The sequence below is a fragment of the Lissotriton helveticus genome (assembly GCF_964261635.1).
Source record: "Lissotriton helveticus chromosome 1_1 unlocalized genomic scaffold, aLisHel1.1 SUPER_1_unloc_69, whole genome shotgun sequence".
NCBI classification, from domain to species: domain Eukaryota; kingdom Metazoa; phylum Chordata; class Amphibia; order Caudata; family Salamandridae; genus Lissotriton; species Lissotriton helveticus.
The window spans coordinates 954,623-976,361 of record NW_027611713.1 but is presented as its reverse complement, the minus strand read 5'-3'; the positions used below and the strand labels follow the sequence as shown (position 1 = coordinate 976,361).

At 43.8% G+C, this 21,739-nt stretch overlaps 1 protein-coding gene across 1 annotated transcript in view; it reads left to right on the top strand.

The window, feature by feature from the left end:
* The first annotated feature begins 395 nt into the window (after positions 1 to 395).
* The window catches only part of LOC144806389 (uncharacterized), a 44,619-nt gene continuing 23,275 nt past the window's right edge, over positions 396 to 21,739 (top strand). Inside the window, exon 1 of the mRNA XM_078672752.1 lies at positions 396 to 542. The gene's annotated coding sequence lies outside the window, so the exon portion shown is untranslated. The remainder of the gene's footprint in view (positions 543 to 21,739) is intronic.

The window sequence follows — 21,739 nt, the reverse complement described above, 5'->3', positions numbered from 1 at the left end:
ACCTTTCTGTAAATACTCTTAAGTCCTATACAACAATGTTTGGAAGATGCTCATCTGAAGTGAAGCTATAAATGCTTTTTTACAGCAGCAGCCAAGGGTGAGGCCCTGTACTTGAACTGTCTGACCCTTAAAACATTCCTGTCTGAGACATCTGAAATCCCAGGTCTTTACAGGTATAAATGCTTGTTTATGTGAAATGTATTCACTGCTGGAGCCTGGAGGCGGCGGTTCCGTCAGCGGCCACCAGAGGGCGTTCCTCGCCTGCTGATGAAACCCACTGAGCTGCACATTGGATGAAAAAGAGAAGGGTTTCCTGTTCCGGGTCAGCGGTGGCAGAGACAGCACCAGCAGAGGGGGTGACATCACTTTCTCCCTGTGCTCTGTGCCCAGCCTGTTGCAGAGGAGGAAGGGGCCCTGTCTGTCTGTGTTTGCAGTTACCTCCATCTTCAGACCCTCACAGAACCCCCCTCAGACCCCAGATCTGCCCCTGCCCCCCGCAGGCCCCCAGGAGGAGGAGAGAGCCCGGACAGGTTTCTGATCAGGTAGGAGAGCTGCCAACTCACTTGGCTGCAATTTATGAATCCATGGATCAGATTCCCCCCCCACCCACTCCCCACTGGCATTCATGGTGACATCAGGAGAGCTCAGCTCTTCCTGCTGCTGAGGATGAGTGGGGAGCGGAGGAGGTGAGGCCTGCCCAGGGTCAGAGGAGGTGAGGCATATCCATGGGGTGCAGAGGAGGAGAGGCCTGTCCAGAGGAGGGGCAGCGGAGGAGAGGCCTTGAGCTGGGGTTCAGAGGAGTCGGAGCCTGTCCAGAAGGGGTGAAGAGGAGGTGAGGCCTGGCCAGGGGTGCAGAGGAGGTGAGGCCTGTCCAGGGGGCAGAGGAGGAGAGGCCTTTCCAGGGGTGCAGATGAGGTGAGGCCTGTCCAGGGGTGCAGAGGAGGAGAGTCCAGGGGTGCAGATGAGGTGAGGCCTGTCCAGGAGTGCAGAGGAGGTTAGGCCTGTCCATGTGTGCAGAGGAGGTAAGGCCTGTCCAGGTGGGCAGAGGAGGCGAGGCCTGTCCAGGGGAGCAGAGGAGGTGAGGCCAGGAGTGCAGATGAGGTGAGGCCTGTCCAGGGGTGCAGATGAGGTGAGGCCTGTCCAGGAGTGCAGAGGAGGTTAGGCCTGTCCATGTGTGCAGAGGAGGTAAGGCCTGTCCAGGTGGGCAGAGGAGGTGAGGCATGTCCAGGGGTGCAGAGGAGGTGTGGCCTGTCTAGCAGTGCAGAGGAGGAGAGGCCTGTCCAGGGGTGCAGAGGAGGTGAGGCCTGTCAAGGGGTACAAAGGAGGTGAGGCCTGTCCAGGGGTGCAGGCGTGTCCAGCGGTGCAGAGGTGGAGAGGCCTGTCCAGGGGTGCAGAGGAGGTGAGGCCTGTCAAGGGGTGCAAAGGAGGTGAGGCCTGTCCAGGGGTGCAGGCCTGTCCAGGGGTGCAGAGGAGATGAGGCCTGTCCAGGGGTGCAGAAGGGGAGAGGCCTGCCCAGGGGTGTAGATGAGGTGAGGCCTGTCCTGTGTTTGGGTGATTCATAGAAGGTGGGGCCTGTCCAGGAGGGATGCAGTGGAGATGAGACCTGTTTGTCCAGGCAGGGTGGTCGAGAGCTGAGTTTGTTTGTTAATTGTTGTTCCAAGAGATTTGTGGAATGAGTGTAAGTTGTTTGTAAACTGGCTAATTGAAGAGCCACAGAGTGAAGCGCCTCCAAATATTTTATTATATATTACAAGCGATTATTGCAGATTTGCAGACCATATTGCAAAGTCGAAGACCGGGTAAAAAAGGACGCATCATTTAGCGTTGCATCCAGATGTTAGTGGTTAATGTGAGGGGCTGCGGACTAACATTCTGGATGAGATTTTGTTGCAACCAAAGTACTCTAGTGACAATTTTATTACTAAGCAGAAGAAGATCAAAATAAAAATAATGATGGCTCAGACAACATTTTTCCAAACGGGTGACGAAAGTGGTTCTCACGGATTGTATTCTCGTTTTGATTCTGGGTTTGTTGCTGGTGTGAATTTGGATATGCACGGCGTTGGAGTGCAGAGTAATGATGTTCAGTATGTGCAAGGAGGAAATGTTGTTCCTCTGGGTCAGGGCCGGACTGGGAACCCAAACCAGGCCTGACAATTTTGACGGACCAGCTCCCTGCCTCTTTTGTTGCTGGGGGTGATATAGCAATCCCCACAGCAAAACCAGCCCCCAGTGACCAGCACTGAACAATCGGTCCCCACTGTTCTAGCCTCCCGGGGAAACACCGGAAGCCCGTTACGGCCAGTGCGGCACCGCTTAGGGTATCGGTTTTACTGACAGTGGCAATTTAAATACCTCAAACACTAATAATGTGCAGAATAAGACATGATCTGTGCGATGTTTGCAGGAACCTGGGAAACTGGAACACGAATTAGAAGGCACCAAATGAGATGTCTCAGTCAATGGTCCCAGCCCAACTGGCCTCTGTGCCGAGCATGCAGAATCAAAGGCAGGTATATTGGAACACACATTCAGTCCAGATAGTCCCACAGCCCAGTGCAGAATAGAACACCAAATTCTCAACAAATGAGAAATTTCCTAGTTATCACAAAGGAAAGTTTCAATTCGTTTAAGGACGCGGAGGCGAGGGTTATGCATGACCTTTCTTCATTTTATTAACAGCAAGTTAGAAGAAACAGAAAAAACACAGGCTGCCAATTACATATCCCATGAGGCACAACAGTAACCATGGGAGCCAGTCCACCAATCATAGTCCAGCCGAATACATAAAGCAGCTCCCTCGACGAAGTCCGTCCTCTTTTGTCGCTGCAGGAAGTTAAGTCGTCCCCAGATTAATCCGTCTTCTGATCAGATCCTAGGGCAACAGAAAACGAAGAGAAGAACCACAGAGCAAGATAAAATGCAAATGCAAAAGTACTATCAGTAGCATAGCCAAAAGAGAAATAGAACGTGCAAATGTACAGAATAAGATCAATGCACAAAATACCATAAATATAAGAAACCATTACTCTCCTGATATGTAGAAATACGAAATCCAGCAAGACCTCCAAGCGTAAGGGAGGGAGGCTCGAAAAGCCAGGGTGGGATAATCCTCGACTCCGTGTCCTTAATAGAATTGAAACTTTCCTTTGTGATAACTAGGAAATTTCTCATTCTATGTCAGGAAGCAGGAGCGAGGATTATGAAAGTTCAAAGCTTACTCTCCACCAGCGCAACGGCTTCATGAATTGGTTTAATAGAATTTCTTAAAAGTAGATTCTGAAGACCAATCAGCTGCATTCATAATGTCCCCAACCTGCAACCTACCTGGACAGCCTTGGCGGCCATTGCTCCCCTAGTAGAATGAGCCCCAAAATGCCTGACGCCAATACCAGATTCACTAATAATCCATTTGACCCATCTAGCAATGGTAGGAGAAGATACCGCCTGAAACGTTTTTTTAATGGCAATCAGAAGTTGCCGTTCACCCGGAGACGAACCTCCAAAGTCATATCTTCATAAGATTTTAAGCATTGAACAACACACAATTTCGGAGAATCTGGAAAAGCAGGATAGATTACTGACCTCGTACTCAATTTAGTTCTCCTGGAGATGGTAAAGGTAACACCTTCCGGGGAAAAAACACAGGCAGAAATATCAAGGGCCCTGACATCCGACACTCTCTTACAAGAAATAGAGGCTCCGGCGGACGTGAAAGACGTATGCCTTTTAAAAGCTTACAAACCAATGGGTGCTCCCTAATCGGAGCCCCATCCACGAGAGAGTGACCAGCAGAAATGACCGGCCTAAAAGAGTTGATAGTGCAATAGGCTAATTTCTGATTAAAAAGTTCCGATAGGAAGTTCACAACTTCTGCAACGCAGGCGCCCACGGGATCCAGGTGTTTTGCCACACACCAACGAACCCATCTTCTCCAAGCTGATCTGTATCGCTTGGTAGTGCCCGGGGCCCAAGCCTGCTGGATAAGGAGTTCAGCTTCCCTTGAAAGCGAGACGTCAGTCCAAAGTCTCCTGAAATCCTCCATGCCATAAGATGTAGATGGCCTTGGAGAACCAGGGGGTGAGGAAGTCCCAGAGGGTCTGAGGGGATGTTGTTGAAAGACGGCAACCGAAGAGGTCTGTCCCAAGATAATTCTAGAAGGGACGGAAACCAAATCTGGGCTCTCCAAATTGGAGTGATCAGGATCAGAGAGGCCCTCTGTCTGCGGACCTGGGCTGAAACCCTTTGGATGAAAAGGAATGGTGGAAACGCGTAAACTGGTATCCCCGACCAATCCTGAAGGAAAACGTCCACTGCCTCTGCTCCCGGATCCCGTGTCCAGCTGAAGAAACGGGGAACCTGAGCGTTCCATCTGGATGCAAAAAGATCAACTAGGGGAAGGCCCCAAAGGGACACAATCTGAGAGAACACTCCGGGATCCAGTCTCCAATCGCTGGCATCCCTGAAATTCCTGGAATTCCAGTCTGCCACACAATTCTGATCTCCCGGGGGATACTCTGCCGTCACCGAAATCTGATGTTGGAGGCAGTAATGCCAAAAATCCTTGGCGAGATCCGCCAGAATCTTGGAATGAGTACCTCCAAGGCGATTGATGTACCTCACCGCCGTCGTGTTGTCCATCCTGAGAAGGACACAACAGGACACTCTGTTGGTCGTGAAAGATCGAATGGCAAAGGAGCCCGCTAGGAGTTCCAGGCAATTGATATGGAGAAGGAGTTCCTCCTACGTCCACCGACCTCCCACCGATAGAGAGCCGCATCTGGCACCCCAGCCGAGGCGAGTGGCATCCTATTCTATCACTAGATCCGGATGGGATCCGATGATCGCTCTCCCATTCCAGGCCTCCATATGGTCCATCCACCAAAGAAGTTCCGCCCTGGCCTCCGAGGAAAGGGAGATCAGCTCCGAGTAAGTGAGACACCTGCGCAGGTGGGAGGCCTTCAACCTCTGCAGGACCCTGTAATGTAGAGGACCCGGAAAGATGGCTTGAATCGAGGACGTAACAAACCAACAATCCTGGCCAGTTGTCGCAGGGATATCCTGTCTCTGCGGAGAACATGTCGAATCTCCTTGTTGATCTTTGAAATCTTCTGAGAAGGAAGATTCAAGGAGGCATCCCTCGTGTTGATGCGAAAGCCTAGAAAGATCATACTCTGTTGGGGAACCAGGTCCGATTTCTGGACATTGATGGTGAACCCCAGATTCTGTAATAGGGATATTGTAATCTGTAAGTGAAGGAGAAGATGATCCCTGGATTGGTCCATGAGCAGGATATCGTCCAGGTAAATTATTAGTCGAATACCCTTGGTGCGGAGATGTTCCACCACAGGACGAAGAAGCTTGGTAAAACACCAAGGAGCTGATGAGAGACCAAAGGGAAGGGTTTTGAATTTGTAAGTTTGACCCTTCCACTGGAATTGCAGGAACCTGCAATGGGGGGGGGGGGGGGAATTGGAACTGACAGATACGCATCTTTGAGGTCTAACCGGACCAACCAATCGTTCTGGAGAAGAAGGTCCCTGAGCAGATGAATTCCCTCCATCTTGAAGTGCTGGTAAACTAACCACTCGTAGAAGGACCTGAGATTGATAACCGGTCAGAAGCCTTTTTCTTTCTTTTCTACCAGAATAATATTGCTTAAGAATCCGCACGGATGAAGATGGGAGAGAGCGATAGCACCTTTTGAAAGAAGATCTAGAACCTCGTGATCTATCAGATCGGTCTCTGAGTCTGAAAAAACCAAAGGGCGAGGATGAGATGTTTGGATGGGGGACCCGTAGAACTCTATGTGAAACCCTTGAACTGTCTCTAACACCCAAGGATCTGACGTTAAATCCGCCCAGTTTGCTAGAAACAGAGAAATCCTGCCCCCAGATGAACAGGAGAGAGGATTTTCAAGCTTACCATTGAATCCTTGTGCATTCTTGTTGCCACCACGGCCTCTGCCTTGTCCCTTGCCTCCACGGGAAGGATAGAAGGTTCCTTGTCTGCCATCGTTCCATCCATTATTTCTTTTTGCCTGGGCTCTATTGGGACCTTGGTTTAATTTTCGCCCGGCCCCCCCAAAAACCTTATCCAGGGCAGAAAAGGTGGCTACAAACTTTCCTAGCTCCTTAACGAAGGGATCACCAAAGAGCATACCTTGAGGTACTGAACCTGCCTCGGAGGAAGACAGTTCTCCTAATTTGGAATCCATTTTCGAAAGTAGGGAACGGCGACGCTCGGCAGAGAGGGCACAATTGGCATTGCCCAAGAGACACATTGCCCTTTGCGCCCATCCCGCAATATCGTTTGTCGGGAGAGGAAGGCCTGACTCTCTGGACCGTTGCGCTAACTCAATGATTTTAGTTAGGGGTCCCTCAACATCAAGAAGCTTGTCCTGACAAGCCCTCCAGGAACGATCTATCCCCTTTTTTGGACCCTTCATGTATTTAGCAAAAAATGTGAAGAGCTTGGGGTCCAACTCTGGGGCACTAGCAACGCCGTTGGGTAAAGACGGTCTAGGGCATTCTGACCTAAGGCGAGATCTCACCTATTGAGAAAGAGGCTGCCTAATCTTTGCGGCAACATAATCCGCCGTCTTCTTATCAGGTACCCATTTCAGAACTCCGAGGTCGAAAGATACAGGAAGGGTCAAACATATCCGCATGAACCTGAGCTCCATCACCAACATCAGAACAAGAAGAACGTGGACACCAAGCCCTGCCCGAATCAAACATATCGTCAGAGGAATTGTCATCATCCTCAAACACCTCCTCATCTTCACCCTCTCCGTCTTTGGGAAACCCTTCATCAGGGTCCAAGTCTGGGGTGGACTCACCACCAGTTAATCCGGGTAAGTCTTCCTCCCGGTAGGGTGCGCTTCTTAGCGTGCGCGCACTCTTATGGAAGACCTCCGCGAGCTTGCTGAAGCCTTCCAGGTGCCCCGCGTCACGCTTAATGGCCTTACGTGGCACCACAGGGTGAATGCCACTAGGCCCCACTGTCTCCCAGGAAACCAGTGTAGTGTAGTTCCTATTTTCCCAATAGGCTCTGCGCATTGGAATAATATAGACAGCAGTTTAGACGTAGGACTGAGGTTATCTAGGTCTCTACTGACTATATTAAACTTAATTAATGTTGCCAGCTAGCTCAGAGGTCACTAGAAACTTTCTCGAGTGAACAAGGAGATGTTAACTTCCCTGAATAGACAAGAAGAGATTAGTTTCTGACAACCGTATATACATGACAACTTTGCTCCCTCAGAATAAGAGTGTATCTCCAGAGTCGTGTGAAAACAATAGACAACTATTTCACTCAGTCAATCGTGCATTCTCCAGAGTGCAGAGAAATAGAGAGACGGGCGTTTTCAATAATAGTTGTTATTTATTGAGCAGTCTTCTTTCTCATGCAAGAGAAATGAATTGCCACAGTTGCAATACTTATCATGAAGTAAATTGCGTACAGTAAAAGGAGTATTATGAAATAATACTGTAAAAGCATTGATATGGTTTCTTAGCCATATGATACTTTAAAATGGTTAAAATATATACATACATAAAAACATTGACTAACGTACTCAACTGGTGCTTCTAATATATGCCTACCCCGGTGTACCTGACCTAAGCCTAATACGTGGGAAGGAGTAAGTGAGTAGCAGTTTAAGTTAAGTTGGTTGTTTTGCCAAGAATCTGAATCAAGAATTCTCTTAAGGTTTTAGTCAGCTCCGTACCTTAGTTTTTAGAATGAAGGAGGTCTTGTATCTCTCTCTCAGGACTCGATCTCCCAGTAACCCGCAAAGGTGACTGGAAACACCGGAGCTGGATTTCTCGGCAGGAGAAAAGACAGCGTCTCTCTCAGTGCGTCAATGGGAGGGTCGGCTTCCTTCGGCTCTCACATCAGCTGGGCTTCGGGCAAGTAGATAGCCGCTCTGCAACCACCACCGTGTATTTGCTTAAGGCAACGTTGGTATATTTATACCTGGAAGGTGCCGTGTTTGACGTAAGGTTTGACATAAGACGTCACTAAGAACTAACAGTATGTTCAGGACTCCAGGAGTTCTTGCGCAAATCAAGACAAAAGCAGGGGGAATTCCCGGGCTGCTGGAGGCTTGGATTTGTTTAAAGAACACGTTGTACTTTGTAGGAATCCATGGGAGTAGCCTTGCCGTATTAGGACTGCATTGGCTATGACTAAATATGGACATGATTCTTATGCCTTTATAAGGATATGTTTTGTTATAGCCACATAAGGGCATGAATCAGGAATATTTAATTAGGGTCCTAGATCGATTCACAACACCCACTCTACGTATTATGTCAATCATTACTAAAAATACGAAGCAATAGTAAACATATAACGATGCATGTCTTTTCCAACCCACCCCAAAATACATTGATTGCATTTGAAATGGTATATGGTATATACACGAAAAATGAGTATTATACTGTACGTTTCTTAAGCAGTTGTATCATTCAGATAATGCATATATAAATATCGGCTGAATGATTTGCGAAAATTACATTTATGAAATGGCTCTGAATACAGAAAAGAAGGTCGAGACCATTTCATCACATATTTATACAATACTGTACATATGCTAGAGGCTGAGGTAAAATATTGTCTCTAGAGTTCCTAAAAATAGAAGCTCTGTTCTCTAAGAATAGTTTTACTTTAAGCAGAGTACCATGTGCCAAAAAAAAGGTAAACATTTTGGAAATGTATAAATAATAATTTCGTTTTCAGGGGAAAAATAGTTCCAATTGTTTTCAGTAGTGTTGTTTATCAAAACTGAAGGCCGAACTCAGAGTTCAGGGAACGCTGTGTGCTCGTTGTTTTAAAAGTTATTCTCGTTGCTAGGAGAGAACATCATATCAGACAGGCTTGTGAAAAATTGGTCTACAACAGTAGGTGAAAGTTTGACCAAGTCCGAAAAAGCTGAAATTGTGCATATGTGAGAGTGATTGCTATCATCGATGTCTGGATCAGCAATGCTCTCAGAAGGTTGTACCTGTGTGGTGCTGCGTTCATCTCGTACTTCACCGCCACCTACTCGTAATGGTGAAGTCTCAATGAATGCCGTCCTCAGAATAGGTAGCCGCTGGGGACAATACGTTGCATGAGTCGTTACCGTACCGAGCAAAGTATCGATATCCATTGGTACTGCTGATGGTAGTGTAAGACAGATGTCCAACACACATTCTTCTCCGCATAGCAGACATCGAAGCACAGGTAAGATGCAATCTTGCCAGATTGGTCTGAATGAAAGAAAGCAGGTTGCAATTAGATCTCTTAGCTGGGCTAATCCGAGCACTTTAGTGATTTGGTCCCGGTAGCGTATTGCTAGGATCGTTTCTTCCATTGTAGCTAGGGTTTTGTCTGTGGCTTGGCTTGCCATATCGGAGCAGTAGGTGCAAAAATAAAATTCCTGCTACGAGTCCCAAAAGAAGAGGCAGGCCGCCAAATAATGAATGCACAAAATTCGGGAAGATGTTCAGGACTGCTTCAAATGGTGCTAATAGCCCTGAAAAATTGTCTTAAATACATGTGCGATGCCACTGGTATTAGACATGTTAAAAATCTGACCTAACACTTCTACGAAATGTACGTGGCAATTTGTTGATAATAGGGCATGTATCTCTGCCGCTGTTCTTGCAACCTGCAGATCATACGTCTCTTTGGACGAGGTTAAAGGTACAGTTGTCTGTAAAAGAATAGACTTCATTCTGCTTAAAGTATCAATTCGAATAGAAGAGATATTCAGAGAAGGCCAAAGTATTGCCTCCATGTCTGGATTGCTGATAGGATACAATACTTGCATACAGCAATCGACCCTGGATGTGACGGTTACGATATAGGCTTTTCCGAGCACCATGCCACAACAGCTGTGGTCACTTATTAGAACGTAACTGCAGTTGGAAAGCTGTCTGAAAAAAGGCTCTATCTGTGTTGCAGGAGTGCCGTGCAGATGACATGAAAGGTTATTCGATGAACCTTCGCAGGCTCCATGCAAGTTAATACCTTGACACATAAGTGTACCGCTTAGTGATTGTTTACAATTGTTACCACTAAGGAATACCTCTTTATCTCTCCCACTCCAACATCTACGAGTGTAAGGTAATTTCCAGGTTGATTTGATGTATCCTTTACCCAACCTTTCATACAGGCCTGCTGGTATATATTTTTGGCAATACTTAAACTGGAAAGTTGTTATCGGAATTGTAATAATTCCGTGTATTATCCATTCAATGACAGGTCTCTCTGACATTGTCAATGGTAATCTCACATGTTTTTCATTGCTCAAATTCGTATAGTCTGCTCCTTTTTGTGCCAAACTGAATTGTTTATCAGTAAGGTTAAAGATAGAGAATAATGATGTTGTGTTGATTAGACGCCATGGCACGTAGCCTGAACGCAGGTTTTGCAACGTCCAGCCTAGCTGTACAATAGAACGTAATTGGGACTGACCATGTAGTAACATTAGCAAGTCCTGCTCTATTATATCAATAGCAGATGATACAATACTGTCCAATGAATAAATCCTGGAGGACAGAGTCGTTAACCCATTGTCCACTACAGAAAGTGATTTTTCCAAATTTATACGATCAATTTCTCGTATTTTTTCTGCAGTTTCAATTTGCATTACTTTCCAAGCTTCGTTGTAAGCAGCGTTTTTGACGCTGTTTGCGAGGTCCCATTATGAAATCTCGCAAGTCAGCACCGTCTTTAAGTAAAGTCAAGTGTTGCTTAATTTCTGGCAGTGTGGATTTCTGTAGCCATTCAAGGCAGAGTTTTCCTACACTATATGTTGTAACTATCCCTGGATGTTGTCTCTGGGAATATCTTGGGTCTGACCTGTTCTGTTTGAACCCCCGTGTTTTGTTCAGGAATCTATCTTGACAGTTATTAGTGTTTGTGGGCCAGATCATCCATTTTTTCCAATCAGGATTTGTTCTGTTTTGGTGTAAAATATGGGATACGTCTACCTCCATATCTGTAGTACTACTATCATCAGGTATGGGTGTTGGAATAGACGGTTTGTTTAAATCTTTAATCTTGGCTAAACCAAGACAGGTTGTCTGTTGAATGGTGTCATTCAGGAATATCATTTGTTCTGGGATCATGCAGGCTATAAATAATGCTTCTAGACCTTGTACCTGCCAGTCTTTTGTCCCCAGAAAGATTTTGTTTCAATGTTATTTTTCCAAAATTCAAAACTAATTGCAGACATTTTATCATAACATTTTTCAGAATAATCATTTTAGTATTTGTCAACATTGTTTTCATTCCTGTCTTATTTGTCATTTATAAAATAAAACGTTTCTGGATCACTGTGGTTAAACCCTGAGAAGTATGTGAATTTCTCAAAAAATGTTTTTGAGCTGCCCTTCGGCTGTGTTGGACAATGTTCCCATTGATTATAAGTTAAAACATTTCTAGGTTGAGCAGATTTATGCAAATAGTGATGACCATAGTGGTTAAAACAGTACATTTCTTCATAGTTCGATGAACCCTGTAAATAATCATGTTCTGTAAATTTTGCTGACATTACTAAATCTGACATCATATTATTAATATTTTCAAAGTCCCAATCATCAGAGAAAGTACTTGGTGTCACAAAGTCACTTAAGGAAACCTTAAATTGATGAGGATATTTCAAGAGCTCAATCGGGCCATAGATGTCATACTCCGTTTTGTCCCATGCTACCCCACCGGGTATTGGATTGGCTGTGATGTTTACTGGTGACAGTTCTCTTTTCTCGATGTGAGAGGATCTGTGAGGCTTGAGGACCAAGTTGATGTTCTGACTTGCTGTGTCCATTGTACTATATTTTCCATCAATAAATCTACCCAAACATAAAACCATGATGAGCCAAAGGATGAGGAAAAGTACACCTAACACAATCCAAAATTCAATCCCTGGTGAAACCAGATATGTTTCTTTTAGTTGGTGAAAAAGTTCAGTAATTTTTTCTTTGAAAGTTTTTGTTGCTGGCATTTCTTCATGCTCGCTTGGATTATAAGAAAAGTCATCGAAGTTGACGAAGTAGCCAGATGCAGTTCTGTCAATTGTTGGAATTGTTTCCGGATTTTCATTTGTCTTTGCATTTTTTTTTGTTTCATTAGCATAGTCTGAGGCTACATCATTGTAGACTGGTGTTTCTTTACGAACTGTTGCAATTTGGGTTTCAAGAGGCACACGTTCCATGGCGTTGTTGCATAGTCCATTTTTGTTCACTGTAGGTTTATCAAAGGTGATTAGTCTCTCAGTTTGAACCTCTTGGATTGTAGCAAGATTTGGTCTTCTACTATTTCTTGGGAGTCCACTGGGCCTACTACTTATTATTGGCCACATGATTGTGGTTTTACCAGGTCGATGGATACAACTCTGTTCTCCTTTTTACCAGCAAGGGGCGGTAGTACTACTGATCTTGTTCAGCTGACAGCTAAGACAGGTACTGCTTTTCTGTAAGAAGGCCCAAATACCTTCTTCACCGCGATCTTTTTTCTGACTAGATCCCCAATCTTTGGAATCCAGACAGGTCTTGCTGGGAGAGGTGGTTTCTCTTCAGTGGCTGTTGGCTTTAACTTAATGTTACTAAGACTTCTTCTTGTTTCATTTAAGTCCTGTAAAACAGCCAAACGATCTTTGATATCAAAGGCTTCTTCTTTCACCACTGAAGTCTGACAATCTAAGTCCTGGACTTTCATTCTAGTGCCGAACAATAGTTTGTAAGTAGTGATATCTTGTAGAGAATTTCTTGGCAAATTGTTAAGACTAAGTTGGACACTTATTAGATGTTTGACCCACCCATCACCCGAACCTAATACCCTAGCCGTTATAGATTGCTTTATGTCACGTTTTTTTCTTTCCACTACCGCATTTCCCTCAGGATGGAAGGGACTAGAGTACCGCAATGCAATGCCCATGCTGGCCATGGCCTCTTTGTAAGCTCGAGAGCTAAACGCAGGACCCTGGTCAGAATGTAGCATGAAATTGCGTATATGCCGATAAAGACTCGCAATTCTTTTATCACAGTTCTGGCGTCAGCCGAGTGCTGGTGTCTACATCTTAAGGGAATCTAGTCTTAATAATTATAGCATCGCTGATATCTTTCTGGACGTTTGCGTATAGATAGCCTTATGCTTTCTAATAGTGGTATCTGGGCTGGTTTCTGGTCCGGTTCACAACTGCGATCTCTATTGCAGTTGTGACAAGCCATTGCAAAGTTAAAAACATGCAGGCTCATCCCCGGCCACCAGTATTCTGATTCTAATTCAATTAGGGATTTTAAGATCTCTTGGCGCCTCAGACCCTGTCCCATGTGTGCTTCCTGAATCAAGTAAGCCCTCCGGTTCGTGTTTGGAATTACTCTATCCCCCACTCCAGGGATTTGAGCAAAAGGAACGGAGTTTGCATCAATTATGTATGTAATATTGAGTGGATAGCCTAGAAGTAAAGCTGCATAGTCGCCTTTTAATGAGGCTTTTACTGCCAGCCTGGTTTCTCCATCTATGTCTTTTTCAGAACGTTTTTTTGTGGCTACGGAAGCCGGTTGAACTGCTGCCGCTGAGGCTCTATCAGCCAATGAATTCCCTGCAACGTGAACGCCATCACATTGATGACTCAGTGTATGTATCACGTGAGTCTTTTGTAGTTATTTCTGTAAAAGAACTACTTGTTCCCAAAGCTTTTTATGTTTTATTGTGGCACCTGTGTCATCTTTGTAACCGTTCTTGATCCATGTCTGCATGTCATTATTGTAAGACCTGACGCAGAAATGCGAATCACACTATATTAGTGTCGGGAATTCGCGATCAGCATTTTCAAGCGCCATCTTTAAAGATTTTATTTCAGCTCGCTGAGCTGTACAGTTTCTGAGTGATTCAGTTTTGGCGATCATTGGTCTAATTTTACCTAAGCGCCAGCGACCTTTAACAATCGCGCACGCGTGATAGTAAAGTTGTTTGTCCACAACTTATTGTTGTGCAAATCTGTCTGTGTAGATTACACAGGAATACTGTTCTAGAGGCAGAATTTCGATTGGCAGAGGATATTCCTGTTCATATTCTAGATGTTCTAGTTTTTTCATTTTCGGATCAAAATAGTGTTTCACGTCTTCTGCAGCAAGATAATTTTCCCATTGTATCCATTTTGGATCTAATGCCACAGCATTTAGATTGTGTGGGCTTGTTAATGCCTCAAGGGCTGATTCTGCTGTTAAAAAAGATATGTTCTCCCTTGGACTAGGGCTCTTTCATTTGCAACAGCAGTTTGAACCGCAGTTAGAATTTTTTCAGTAGAACTGAATTTCATTTCCGCTTGTGTGTACAAATGTGATTTGTAAGCTATTGGTACCATTTCTCCCTCATTAGAGGTCAGGTACGTGAATCCGCATCTTCCTGGGATGACTCGGATTACAAGGTTGCGTATGTTTTCGCGTGTTTGCAGTTTTGTTTTTGTTAAAATGTCTGTTTGTAATGATCTTAAGATTTCTGTGTGTTTTTTAGTCCAATTATTTTGTTTGAAATCAGGTTTTATTAATTCGTAGAGAGGTTTAACCCTCTCTGCATAATTTAGAATGTATGTTCTTCCGAAATTCAGAAAACCTAGTATTGATTCTTCAGCGTTTTTGGAGCTTGGAGTACAGCACACTTCTCTAAGAAGTTGTCTGCTAGGCTTTTGCCTTCACTTGATAATTCATATCCTAAAAACAGGACAGTTAGATGGGCAATTCGAGACTTCTTAAAGTTGAATTTGTACCCTTCAGCTGCGAACCCAAGTATAATGGTGTTCACTCTTTTCAAGTGAGTCTCCAGGTCGTCGTCTGTAAGATAGATGTCATCGACATATGACAATGCTTCATCATCATATATTTGTATTAACTCTGTTACCCTGGCTGAGAATAATCCTGGGCTATTCTTGAATCCCTGTGGGAGTCGACAGAATTGTTTTTGCGACCCCATTGTTGAGAAAGCGGTCAAATACCTGCTTTCAGGTGCAATGTTTTGACAAAAGAAGCCATTCGAGATATCTAATGTCGTCTTATATTTTTTGCGCACGATGTTATTCATTAGTGCTGCACTGTGTGAGTTTTGTTCTGCAAAGGTTTTGCAACATGAGTTAAGGTGTCTGTAGTCCAAAACTAGACGATATGAATCGTCTGGCTTGGAGACAGGAAACAAAGGATTGTTCATTTGCGAGGTGCATGTTTCAATCACCCCCTGATATTCAAGTTGATCTAAGATCTCCCTGACTTGTTTTTTAGCTTCTTGCTTAAGAGGATACTGCCTTTGTGCAGTTGGTTGATTTTTTAACTGGATTTTATGGTGAGGAGAATCCTCATCCCATTCTACATGATTTTTATATAATGCAGGAGCTTGTACCACTGCCCATTTTCTTGCCAATGTGTATTTTTTATGAATTGGAATGTTATTTGAGAAGGCAGGCATAATTATTTCTTCGCCATGAGGGCACTCCCTGACAAACTCGTGGCCAGTCTTTCTCAGCTAACAGGATGTCATAGCCTTTCGAAAGGTTATCCCAAAAGAGACCCCTTACTTTCCTAGTTTTGTCCCCCTCTATACGTAATGTTATTTCGTATAACTTATGGGGTTTTCTAACTCTGGTGTCTGCAGTTTCCACTTGAATGTATTCATTCGTGTTCACTGTCTCCAGAAGATTCATCAGGATCTTGCGAGCTATGGTCACTTCTGCTGCGCTGTTTAGCATTGTCTGGGTCCACTCTCCGTTTTTCAGTTGTGTCCTCAGAATCCTCGGCATGTTTTATTTTAACACTAGCTACCTTCTTCTTTGGAAATTGTAATTTTTTACTTTGATGAGCAGGTTCCTTGTCTTTGGACTTGACGTGCTCTTCTTCTGTTCTGACCGTCCTCTTCTTTCCGATTTCTGTGAGGAAGTCTGAAAAGATTGAGAGGGACATGTATCAGTGTCTTGATATCTGTCCGGTTTTTTAAAATTATCCCTATTCCTAAGGTTGTATCTTTTCTCAGAGGGCTCCCTCTGGGGAGACTTGCCTTCTCGTTCTATAGATCTATCTCTTCGTTGAGGAGACTTTCCTCTGGACTGGAATCGTTTTTCTCTGGGTGTGGATTGTTTATTACCCTCCCAACTCTTGTTTGGAGTGTTGAGATTATTTTTAATAAATCTTTTTTCAGGATTGCCAGTTAGTTGGGGGTTTACTGGTTTCCCACCCAAACTATCTCTACCTAATTCTTCATAGGATTTTTCTATGATTCTGGCAAGTTCAAATGGTTGTTCTGCTATATCTGTTTCTTTAAATGTCTGGCGGATCGCCACAGATGCTGCTTCTCCTTTTATGTTGGCTAGTAGTATAGCCGAGACTTGCTTAAAGTCTTTCAGTAATTTCATACCTAGATTTAAAGCAGGCTCTGGACCGTATTCATTTTGAATTTGGCTTAGTACGTCTGGTATAACCACCATAGACGGAACACCATGTGTTTTTGTGTAAATTGAAGCAAAGACTGTGCCCCAAGTGTCACAGTCCTCCACATGTGGTGCGATCCCCATTGGAAGGCAGATAGTCAGAATTCTGTGTTTCTCATAAGGTGTAGTATCAGGAAATACTGCCTCTATTTGAGTAATTTTCTGAGCTAACCAGAATGGAATCTGTTCCAGTTTTGCGGGAATTTTGCCAATTGCTGATTGTATATTTTGTGGAGTTATCTTATTTATGTTCCCCTGCTGAGGGGTGGTCTGTGGAATTTTTATTGCTGGTTGGACTGTTGAAGTCCGCATTACATATTGGACCAATTGTCTATGTATTTTAATTAGCAGTTTTAGCTGAGCTAAATGCTCTCGGTCTGACATCTTTTCAATGTCAGGATGTGGTGTGTAGCTGGCTAGAACCGGCCACGTGGCTCCTGGTCTACCTAGTGGACCGAGCCTGGTGATGTGATTTTGATGTTTTAGGGCGCCATTAAACCAGAGCAGGTGCTCTTGGTAAGTTAGTGGGATTTCAACGTCCTCGAAAGGAGCGTATTCATCCGGAGGTTCCTCTATTTTGTAATAGTGGAAGACTTGTGTTACAGCGTGTGCTGCTGGAAAGTGTATCCATGAATAGAATACCTCTGTTTGCCGATATTCATGGGCCTCTACCACGAATATGACTGAAACACCTCTTGATGATAGTCCATTTTCTATGAGTTTAATAGTTATGGTTGTTCTTACATTGACCGGAATGATTATAGCATTCGGGTCTTCATCTTGAAGACTTGTGTCCTCAGTTCATAGTTGAGTTGCTAAAGCAGCTTCTCTTTCTTCATCACTTTCTGCCATTTTTTGTGACAGAAAGTTTTTTTTTTTCTTTTATGCAGAACAAGTTTCAAGGGAAACCAAGATTAGGTGCACACTATTTTGGAACACTGTATCCTTCAACGTTGACTAAACCAAAAACTAATACATAGGATTCTCATCCTACTATGTTTCGGCGGATCTTAACCTTTTACCCACTCCAGACGTCTATTGGAGTTTTTTACGGGAAAAAGGGGTCTGTGTGAAAAGCACGACTGAGTTACTCTAGCGTCTTAAGGTTTGCGTTAGATTATCGCCTTACCAAACGTTGGGCGCCATGTAGTGTAGTTCCTATTTTCCCAATAGGCTCTGCGCATTGGAATAATATAGACAGCAGTTTAGAAGTAGGACTGAGGTTATCTAGGTCTCTACTGACTGTATTAAACTTAATTAATTTTGCCAGCTAGCTCAGAGGTCACTAGAAACTTTCTCGAGTGAACAAGGAGGTGTTAACTTCCCTGAATAGACAAGAAGGGGTTAGTTTCTGACAACCGTATAAACATGACAACTTTGCTCCCTCAGAATAAGAGTGTATCTCCAGAGTCGTGTGAAAACAATAGACAACTATTTCACTCAGTCAATCGTGCATGCTTTAGTTTCACCAGAGTGCAGAGAAATAGAGAGACGGGCGTTTTCAATAAAAGTTGTTATTTATTGAGCAGTCTTCTTTCTCATGCAAGAGAAATGAATTGCCACAGTTGCAATACTTATCATGAAGTAAATTGCGTACAGTAAAAGGAGTATTATGAAATAATACTGTAAAAGCATTGATAAGGTTTCTTAGCCATATGATACTTTAAAATGGTTAAAATATATAAATACATAAAAACATTGACTAACGTACTCAACTGGTGCTTCTAATATACGCCTACCCCGGTGCACCTGACCTAAGCCTAATACTGTCATGTATTCCTATCGGTTCTGAATCGATCCCCCTATTCCTGACCCTATTCTAGTTAAACAAACCAACAAGTTAACTAGCAGTCAGCCCATGAGGCAGAAAACCCCCATGATGCAGATACCGTTATCTGACGCAGTCACACTACGGCACAGGAACGTGTTATCTGATTAGGTCATAACGCTTGCGATCTAATTAGACAAGCGATATTCCTCCAGCCCCTGATAAGGCATACGGAGTTCTCATAACAAATCAAACCTATGACAACCTGGGTAAAACCCTGCGGCCATTGTTTTGATTTCACCGAGAACTTTAGTAAAAGAATGTGCTAACGAGCAAGTCGTATGACATCTTTATTGACGTATCTATGTCCATCCTTACGTCAATCTCGGCACCTTAAAGGTATAAATATTACCGATCTTGCCATATGCAAACACACGCGTGGTGACGAGACGGAGCAGCCATCCTTGCCGAAGCCGAGAGCAGAGCAGACCCCGCTGGCAGCAGCCCCGCCTTTCTGACACGCTGAGAGACGCGCTGCTTTCTCCTGCCGAGAATCCAGCACCGGCGTTTCCGGGTAGCCCTCGCAGGCAGCCTGGAATATCGAGACCAGAGAGAGAGATACCATTCCTCATTCATCCTAACTTCCAGGTACAGAACTGAATAACCCCTCACAGAGAATTCTTTAGTTATTCACTTGGCAAAAACAAACTTAACTTAAACTGTAACTTTCTATTCCCGCCCACGCATTAGACTTAGGTCAGGTACACGGGGTAGGCGTATTTAGAAACACCAGTTGAGTACGTTTAGTCAAATGTATATGTGTATGTAAATATATTTTATTCATTTTAAAACATCATATGGCTTAGAAACCATATCAATGTTTTTACAGTATTACTTTATACTATTGCTTTTAATGTATGCACTTTACTTAACTATAAGTATCGCAATAATATCGATCCATTTCTCTTGTACGAGAAAAGAGACTGATCAATAAATAACACCTTTTTATTGAACACGCCCGTCTCTTCCTTTTCTCTACATTCTGATGAGACTAAGAATGCACGTACTGACTGAGTAAAATAATTTGCCTTTTGTTCACACGACTCTCGAGATTGACTCTTGATTAGGGGAGAGCAAAGTTGTCATGTTCTATGGTTGTCAGAAACTAAATCCCTTCTTGTCTAATCAGGGAAGTTAATTCCTCCTTGAACATTCGAGAAAGTTTCTAGCGAACTCTGAGCTACGCTGGCAAACCCAAAACTTAAGTCTAGTATCGACAGTAGTAGACCTAGTTAACGTCTGGCCTAGGCCTTTACTGCTGTAGGTATTATTCCAATGCGCAGAGCCTACTGGGAAGATAGGAACTACACTACATGGCGCCCAACGCGTTTGGAAAGGGCGATAAAACTAACGTAAGACATTTAGAGTAACTCAGTCGTGCTTTCTCACTCAGACCCCTTTTCCCACATACTCCAAAGACGTCTGGAGTGGGTGAAAGGTAATATCCGCCAGACCTCGCAGGAGGGAACTCCTATGTATGGTTCTTGGTTTTGTCAACGTTGAAGGATAAACAGTTCCAAAATATTGTGCATCTAATCTTTGTTCCATAAGAAACCTGATCTGCAAACAAACAAAATAACCTTTTTGACAGTAAAATGTCTGACAATGAGGATGAAAGAGAGGCAGTTAGATTAGCAACTGAACTCGCAGATGCTGATGCTACCATGCAAGCAGCAGACCCGGATATAATACTAATCCCGGTCACCAAAAGGAAATCTATAACCTTAAAACTTATAGAAAATGGACTGACACCTAGAGGTGGCACAGTCATATTCGTAATTGAGGCACACGAATATCGGCAGACAGAGGTATACTATACATGGATACATTTTCCAGCAGCAAATGCTGTAACAAAGTACTTCCACTATTACAAAATAGAGGTACCACCTGACATTTACACTCCATTCGAGGAGGTGGAAGTACCACTCAAATTCCAAGAGCATTTGCTCTTATTTGATGGCGCCCTAAAACATAACAATCACATCACCAGGCTCGGTCCTTTAGGTAGACCAGGAGCAACGTGGCCGGTCTTAGCAGGATACACACCACACCCAGACATCGAAGGGATGTCTACTGGAGAGCTGTTAATACAGCTAAAACAATTACTAAAAATTCACAGACAATTAATCCAGTATGTAATGCGGACTTCAACAATTCAGCCAACGATTAAACTTCCACAGCTGACCCCTCACCAGGGGAACACAAATAAAATTACACCACAGAACATCCAATCCTGCCTAGGTAAAGTACCGGCTAAACGGGAACAAATACCATTCTGGTTGGCACAGAAAATTACCCAAATAGAGTCGGTGTTTCCTGACACCACCCCGTTAGAAAAACATAGGATTCTGACTATCTGTCTTCCAATGGGAATCGCACCACACATAGAGGACTGTGACACTTGGGGTACAGTCTTCGCTTCTATCTACACAAAAACGCACGGTGTTCCATCCATTTCGGTGATACCAGATGTGCTAAAACAAATTCAAGATGAATACGGTCCAGAACCGGCTTTAACTCTTGGTATGAAATTACTGAAAGACTTCAAGCAGGTCTCGGCTATATTATTAGCCAACATAAAAGGTGAAGCAGCAAACGTGGCGATCCGCCAGAGGTTAAAAGAGACAGATATAGCAGACCAACCAGCTGAAATTGCCAGAATCATAGAAAAATCCTATGAGAAACTAGGTAGAGATAGTTTAGGTGGAATACCAGTAAAACCGCAACTGACTGAAAGTCCAGAAAATTTTTTTTTTAATAATAATTCACCAAAAAAGAACTGGGATGGAAACAAACAATCCAATCCTAAAGAAAAGAAATTCCAGTCCAGAGGAAGGTCTCCTAGGCGAAGAGAAAAATCTCCAAACCGAAGACAGAGGTCACCGCAGAGTGACCCCTCTGGGAATAGATATAACCTTAGAAATAGGGATAATATTAAAAAACTTGATAGATATCAAGACATTGATACACGTCCCTCTCAATCTTTTCAGAATTCCTCGCAGAAATCGGAAAGAAGAGGACGATCAGAACAAAGAGAAGAGCACGCCAAGTCCAAAGACAAGGAACCTGCTCAACTAAAAAAGAAATTACAATTTCCAAAAAAGAAGGTAGCCAGTATCAAGGTAGTTAACAATGCCGAGAATACTGAGGACACAACTGAAAAACGGAGAGTGGGCTCAGACAATGCTAGACAGCGCAGCAGAAGTGAGCATAGCTCGCAAAGTCCTTATGAATCATCTGGAGACAGTGGACATGAATGAATATCTTCAAGTGGAAACTGCAGACACCAGGGTTAGCAAACCTCACAAGATATACGAGATAACATTACGTATAGAGGGAGATAAGACTAGGAAAATAAGGGGACTATTTTGGGATAATCTCTCCAAGGGCTATGATATCCTTCTAGCTAAAAAAGACTGGCCACCAAAGTTTGTCAGGGAGTG